Below are 7103 nucleotides of genomic sequence, written 5' to 3' on the forward strand. Positions count from 1 at the left end.
TTTAAATACTAAATCATGGAGTTCATAAAAATATTTTACAGGTTTTCAAGAACAATATTACTTGTGCTGTGATCCAGTGAGATCACATGAGCTATGAAAAACCAAACAATAGAAAGGAAGCTGTCCAACAAGCCTCCAAGTGTTACGTTGGCAGCTGGTGGCATTACAAGAGGTGGCACTTCTCTGTTGAGTGCTAAGCCAACAGCCAAGTGGTGCTAGGAAGCATGGCGCTGCAGAGCCTGTTATCTCATGGGGAGGCAACAGTAGGCATTGAATTACCTCCAATGTCTTTGAAATCTCCAAAGCTTATGGCAGAAAGAAGAATGACCATGGCCTTATTCCACATATGGTCTCCATGTGTCAAATGCTTGCTGTAGAACTTCTCTTGTTCTGCCACGTGGGCTGTAGCACTTGTCTTCCATCCCTCTTCTAAGCAGTGCTGAATGTCTTCCTGAGGCACTTGGAATTTGGCAGATGGGTTTTGGTAGCACTGATGTCTGCATGTGGCTTGTGTCCGCATGGCAATGCTAAGCTCCTCTGGGAGCAGAGGCATTGTGTAAAGCACAGCTCTTCTGCATAGGTTTGTGGAAACCTGACAGTGCTGGAAAGGGGCCAGTTTAACAGGGAGAACTGAAGTTGACTGTGTGATAATTAGGTTATTCAAGCTTAATGTTAAAGGGGTAAATGACTTTAGGCCCTTTAGAAACTGGGGATGAAAACATGGAAATGAGAATAAGCTGCATTTTTGCTGTGATCAGATAAGAAAGAAACTACCAGTGCTGCTGTAGCTGGATATAAAATAGAAAAACATAAGTTGCACTAGGTAGTTAAAAAGCAATTAAACTTTCAAGAACATATTCCTGAGTAGCAGTTTGAGAGCACTGTTTTATTTTTTACAGAGAAACATGAGAAGCTCAGTCTTTCAAGGATAATTTTCCCAAGGTTGAGATAGTGATTAGAGACATATAACTCACAACCTTGAAACACCAGTCTCTTTTGTGTCTGCACAGATCATAGATCTGCTTTTTGGTTACACTTTAGTAGTCTCCAAGTGCACCATGGCTAAGTTTCATGTTTTTATATAAATGCTGCTTGTAAAGGGCATTAATGATGCATGACTCTTGTTTCTTAGCAACCTTATTTTTTAAACAAAGAGGGTATGAATACATATAATTTATTTATTTTATGCTGTCAAAACAGGCAATAATGTACAACAGATAAAACTGATCACCAACAGTTGCTGATTGTTTTCTATTATCTCCATAGAGTGAGTTAGAAACATTTGCATAAGATAATTTTAAAAACTGACTAGATCTTCTTCCTAGCCATTCCTCCCTGGCTAAGCATGAGAAGTGAGGTCATCTCTTCTCTAATACAGCATAATGCAACACAGTAAATGATCAGTCTCTAGAAACTCCTGAAGTACAATCTGGAATTACCTAAGAAAGTACTTCCTTCCCTGAGAATGAGAAAAAAAAGAGATTCACCATTAAAATTATAACATGGGTATGCTCACACAGATGGACTCATACTCATTACAGAAACACCATAGGACAGACTAACTAGAAGTGTTTAATTCAAAAATGAAGAATGAGAATCTTGTCTGTGAAATTGGAAGTATGACAACTAGAAATGTTATAGTTTCATCCTTGAAATCAGTTGTCTAAGAAACATTATATTTCCCAGAAATATCACCAGAGACTATCTCTGTACTCAGACTTAACATGATGGTCCTCACCAGTTCACACTTTTTCTTTCTTCCATTAATGACACTCAGGAAATACTTTGTTCAGTAACACCCACAAATCATAAATAACATTTAATTAAAAAATAAAGTATCTGTTAAGATTTAATATGCTAGCACCAAAGCATCTGGAACGTGATCTTTGTCTCTGACAAATTTCCCACAGACAAGAAATAATCTCAGGTACTTGCTGATGACATACAGAATGGTTAAGCATGTGTTTACAGAGATTCCTTTTATTCACTGACAGTCACATTCTAGGAACTATTTTCATGTGGGCGTGTGCCAAACACTCAAGCTTTCTGTATTTTTGCTTGCTTGCTTGCTTGCTTGCTTATTTGTTTTTATTTTCTCCCAAATGTTTATCACAGATCACTGTATTTTCTCCTGACATAGTCTGAAACAACCTATCTGGCTATTTTACAATGTGACATCCTTTAAGCAGCTGACAGTTACCGGCTTTTGCAGATGTTGTAGCACCCTACCAAAGCAAAATCTCTTTACCAGCTGTACATGGCCTGGAATTATTTGTCTTGAAAGACTGTGTATTAACTTAAATTTCTTTATCACTTTAGCTGACATTTAAGTTTCACTTTGCTCTGCAAAGTCCTAATCTGAAATCAAGTATGACCAAACAGTACATTTGCAGGGAAGGTGTTAGCACAGCACTGCAGGAAGGGAATCTTATCAGCTTTGTTGAGCTTGGTTGGTTAGTTTTATGGAGAGTCATTTGTCAGCAGAATCGAAGGCAACGCAGTTGCAAAGGACTGGCTAGGAAAATGAGGCCTGATCCAAAGCCCATTGGAATCCATGCAAAACAATGTTTAATTACTTGATCCTTTCCTCTCTGAAGTCAGTGAGATGTTACAAACAGTGAGATGTTATTTCAACAGGAGGAGAAATACGCCTATGCCTTTGATATTCTTTGATATGCATTTCTCAGAGAAGTGATTTCTGCAAATCAAAGCAGAATCATAACTGTATCTCAGCACACAAACCCATATGTCAGAAATGAAAATATAAAATATCTGTGGAATATGCCCTTAAGGCACTGAGGATTTGGCATTAATAAAATGAAGACTCTTAATGCAATAATTATCATATTCCTTAGGGAAAGTATCCAGATATACCTCTTTCCTTTGGACAACCAAATCTTTTAAAAGCACCAACCTCACCAAGGACAGAAAAAGGCAAAGAAACTGTAATTCTTTTGAATAACGATTTGTTGTACCTTTCATTATGCCCACCTATTTGATTATCTGTCAAATCTTCTCAAAATTTAAATATACCTTACAACATGATAAGTGTCCCAAAAGAAATTTCAAACTTCATAAGGTTCTGGTTGCTGTTTTTCAGAACTTGAGAAATGTTTTTATGATTAGTAATTAAAACAACATTACCAAACGTGCCATTGTCCTTTACATGAAATGAAATGAAAAGGCATTATAAAATGAGACTTTATTGTAGGAATAAGTATGGGATGATAATTCTATGCCTTACTAAAATTAGAACTATCTTAGAGAGTGCTAGGCTCGTTCTTCTGCCTTCAAAGAAGGAAGTTTCGGATTTTGAAGAGGCCAGTGCTGACAAGCTGAGTACTCTCTATATGAGATAGCAGTTGTCAAAGTGTCTTAGGAAATGGATCAATTAATATACAATGCTGGTGGAAGCAAGATATTATCCTGTGCTCAGATTTGGTGTGTAATTAATATTTTTGTATTAATGAAACCCATTTTAGCTTCAGGGAGCTTAACCAGCAAGCAGATGTGATCTAAAAAGTAAAATTTCCTATATTTGTGTCTGTAACTTGTTTCAGATAAGCTGTCCCCTTTCTGTCAAAATAACAGCAAAAACATTAATATACGAAAACAAAAGAATAAACCAAAACAAACAAAGAAACCACCAACCCAGCCCAGTTCATGCCCCAGACCTAAAAAGGACTAATGTTACCAGCCTGGAAATGTTTTACTGGCTGGGTGTACTGAGGGATAGCTTCTTAGACGTCACCCTCTATAGGCAACAATAAAAATCCTGGTACTTCTGTGCTGGGGTGGGGAAGTAGGGGAGCCCTACTACTGTTACTGCAGCACAAGCTGTATGTGGCTAATATGAGGAAGGTGGGATGACGAGGCACCTATCCCCAAACTTCCTAAACAGTTGTCTGTGGGAAGAGGGCTAGAAAATAAGGTAGGTGTGTTTTGTTGATACTTTTTTTTTTTTTTTTTAATCAAGAAACAAATATTTGTTGTTTACCAGAAAACCAAAATGTTTTGAACTGTTCCTCAGCAGACGTATAAATTAATTAATGTGTTTAGAAACTTGAACAGAAATATTTCTGATAAGGTGTCTCGCACTAGAGTAATTTCATTATATGCCAAGTGTATTATCTGATACATTCAGGATCGGGTAGGAAGGGCTATTTCCTGAACATGTGGTAAGAAAACACAGCTATTCCGGGCTCCTGGAAAATTACATGCTCCCACATAAAGAAATCAACTTCCTTTCTTTTGATCTATTTTCTTTTCCACAATCTATAAAGCAAAATTCCTTTAAAAAAATCTCTCTGGCTTATTGCTCATTAAAAAGAAAAATAAAATTGTATTTAACTGGTTCTCAGCAGACACGAATATGATGACAAACTTCAAACCATAAGCAGGAAAATACCTGTGGCCTATCATGGAATGTAGTAGAGTGTCAAGGTTCTTACCTTCATACAAAGGTTTCACCCTCATAAGACCCCATGAGGAAGAGAAGACTTCTTTCACCCTATAGATCACAAACCAATACACTCGATATATGTACGACTTGCCCAAAGGCATAAAGGAGGTGAATGGTGGAGGAGGGATTTCAGCCTGGTCTCCTGAGACCCAGGTTGCAACACAAACAACCAGAGCATCTCTTGTATAAAGAAGTCGAGTTAACTTTGAAGAAATCCACAATAAATAAGAAAAGATCAGACAGATCATTTAAATACCATAAGATGATCTTTTATTGTGCTGGATATGTAGATAGTATTACATTTACCAAAATTTGAATAATAGGCTTGCACATGTCAGGAAGGAGAGTGCTTTATATCGTCAGCCACACTGAGGGTATGAACACCCTAAGGCAGCATTACAGGCATGACTTTATGCGAGTTGATAGGGCTGGACTATTTTTCATAAGGTCTATTCTTATTCCTTTCTCAAGTCCATTAAAAGGGGGAGAACAGCCTAGGACAGACAAAATAAATAAATAAATAAATAAATTACAAGCAGCAGCACTGCCAAAAATAATGGGTTATCAAAGGGGAAGCTATGCAGCACTGAGGGAAGTCACTGTTTTATTTCATGGTAGTGTGTCCCACACTTGACATAAGGGAGGGTGGGCTACAGTAGCCAACAGAACTACATGTAATGCCAAATTTGTAGTTCTTGATTAGTATTTATCAAACTAATCTTTAGTGAAGTGTATTCATTTTACCCCAGAGAGATTAGATCGTGTCTAAGCTGTGTTTTCCTTTGGAAAGAGGTAGGTGTGACTGTGATAAAGAATTTATTAATTCCGGTTAAGTAACATCTAATGAAACATAATTTAAAAAGATGGTTATGATAAGAGTTAATATTAGGGAGTGAGAAATATACATTTATCTTCTGACCATTTGCAAAGGTCATGTATTTAGGGACAATCAGTAAACATACTAATCGGACTCATTAGAATGGCAAGGTTCCTGGTGGTCTTTCTGCGGCCCTTGACATGCCCCCCTTTTTATGGGGAGTGCTTTAAAATTCCAGAAGGATTTGGCAGGAGAGGGTTATCTTTTTAGAGACTTACTAACTTTTTTTCTGAGAGGAGCAAAGGGAAGAGGACATTTGGTAAAGTTGTAAGCATCTTTCCTAAAGGAGGAAGTTTGGGAATATTTCCCAGGAAAGCTTCAATTAATTTTGTCTTTGTATTTTCTGGGCCATCTGTGGAGGAATCTTGCCTTCATGGGACTTTTAATGTTGGACTGAAACTAGCAAGACTTTGTTCAAATTACATTGATACTATTTCTTTACTATGCACTTGCCCCTTTGCTAACTCCAGATTACTTTTGCTAAGAGAGTTTTCTCATTCCTTGTTCTTGTGTTCCTCAAAGCTGCATTATCTTTTTGATAGTAGGAAAATTGTATGTGCCTTTTTTTTTTTTTTTTTTTTTTTAATTTTATTTCTAGCTTTTATCACTTTGAGGAAAAAGTACTATTACTCTCCCAAAGTTAAGTAATCAGATAAATATACTGCAAATCAGAAGTTAATGACCAAATAAAAGTTAGGTTCAGCTAAGCAAGACCCAAGAAGCTAGAAGACAAATTTCGACCCAAATGAGAGGTATTGTCTGCAATTAAATGTGGACAATTGTTGTCAAATTATTGTTGTTGATGTTGACAAATTATTTTAGAGAGGTGGTGAAATGCTTGGCTCCCTAAAGACTGTGTTACATTCAGCTGCATGTGGATAAGTAGGGCTGCATTCACGCTTGCTTTCTCTCCATGCTATCCAAAGGAGCTTTAATTTTGGCTCAGAGCAGGCAAATGTGAAAAAGGTCAGGTAGCCCATGGCATGGGAGACAAGGGTCCTGCTCCCACAGGCTTCTTCAAGGTCACTTAAAGTATATCATTTGTGGCACATGTCAAAATATTTCTGACTGCTTTCAGTCACTTAAAGAAATGGTAGGCCTACTGAGGATTTACAGAAGTGTTAGGTTAGTAGATATGTAGACAGTAGATGCTTTGGCCACAGAGCATTTTATCCTCCTGTTGCAGCAGTTCAAGTGAGTGCTACTTGTTTGTGTTTTTTCTTTTTTGTAAAACCTCGCCTCCACCATCAGCAAGGTGTCGAGGCTGATGAAAGTCAAGCAGTGTAGTGCGAGCACAACTCTGTTACCGTTCTTGAACTTTCTTCCCAGTAGCCTTCTACTTACTCGCCGTCCTAACCTTTCTGCGTACATGACAACTCTCAGCTTCCCCAAGTACCCCACATAAGCCAGCCGAAGCCGTGTCCGCGTTGCCCGTTTCGCTCCGTGACAGACGCGGTGACGGACGAGCCGCTGCCCGGTTCTGCGCAGGTGGTGGCCTCTCGGCAGCCCCGCCGATGCCTCTGAGGGGAGCCGCGGGGCGCAGCGCCAACGGGGGAGCTCCCGGGAGAACTGGGGGGACCCACCCCGTCCCCGCGGGCCCCCCCAGGCCGCGAGGGGGCGCAGAGAAGGCGGGGCCGCGCACCTTACTGCCAGCCCGCGGGCGCCCGGCGGCGGCTCGCATGGGACTGGGGAGGCCGGGCCGCCCGCCCCGGCCCGCCCCGGCCGCCGGCCCCGCCCCGCCCCGAGCCGCGCCGTGCCGTGCCG

This window comes from Oxyura jamaicensis, chromosome 5 (genome assembly GCF_011077185.1).
Source record: "Oxyura jamaicensis isolate SHBP4307 breed ruddy duck chromosome 5, BPBGC_Ojam_1.0, whole genome shotgun sequence".
NCBI classification, from domain to species: Eukaryota; Metazoa; Chordata; class Aves; order Anseriformes; family Anatidae; genus Oxyura; species Oxyura jamaicensis.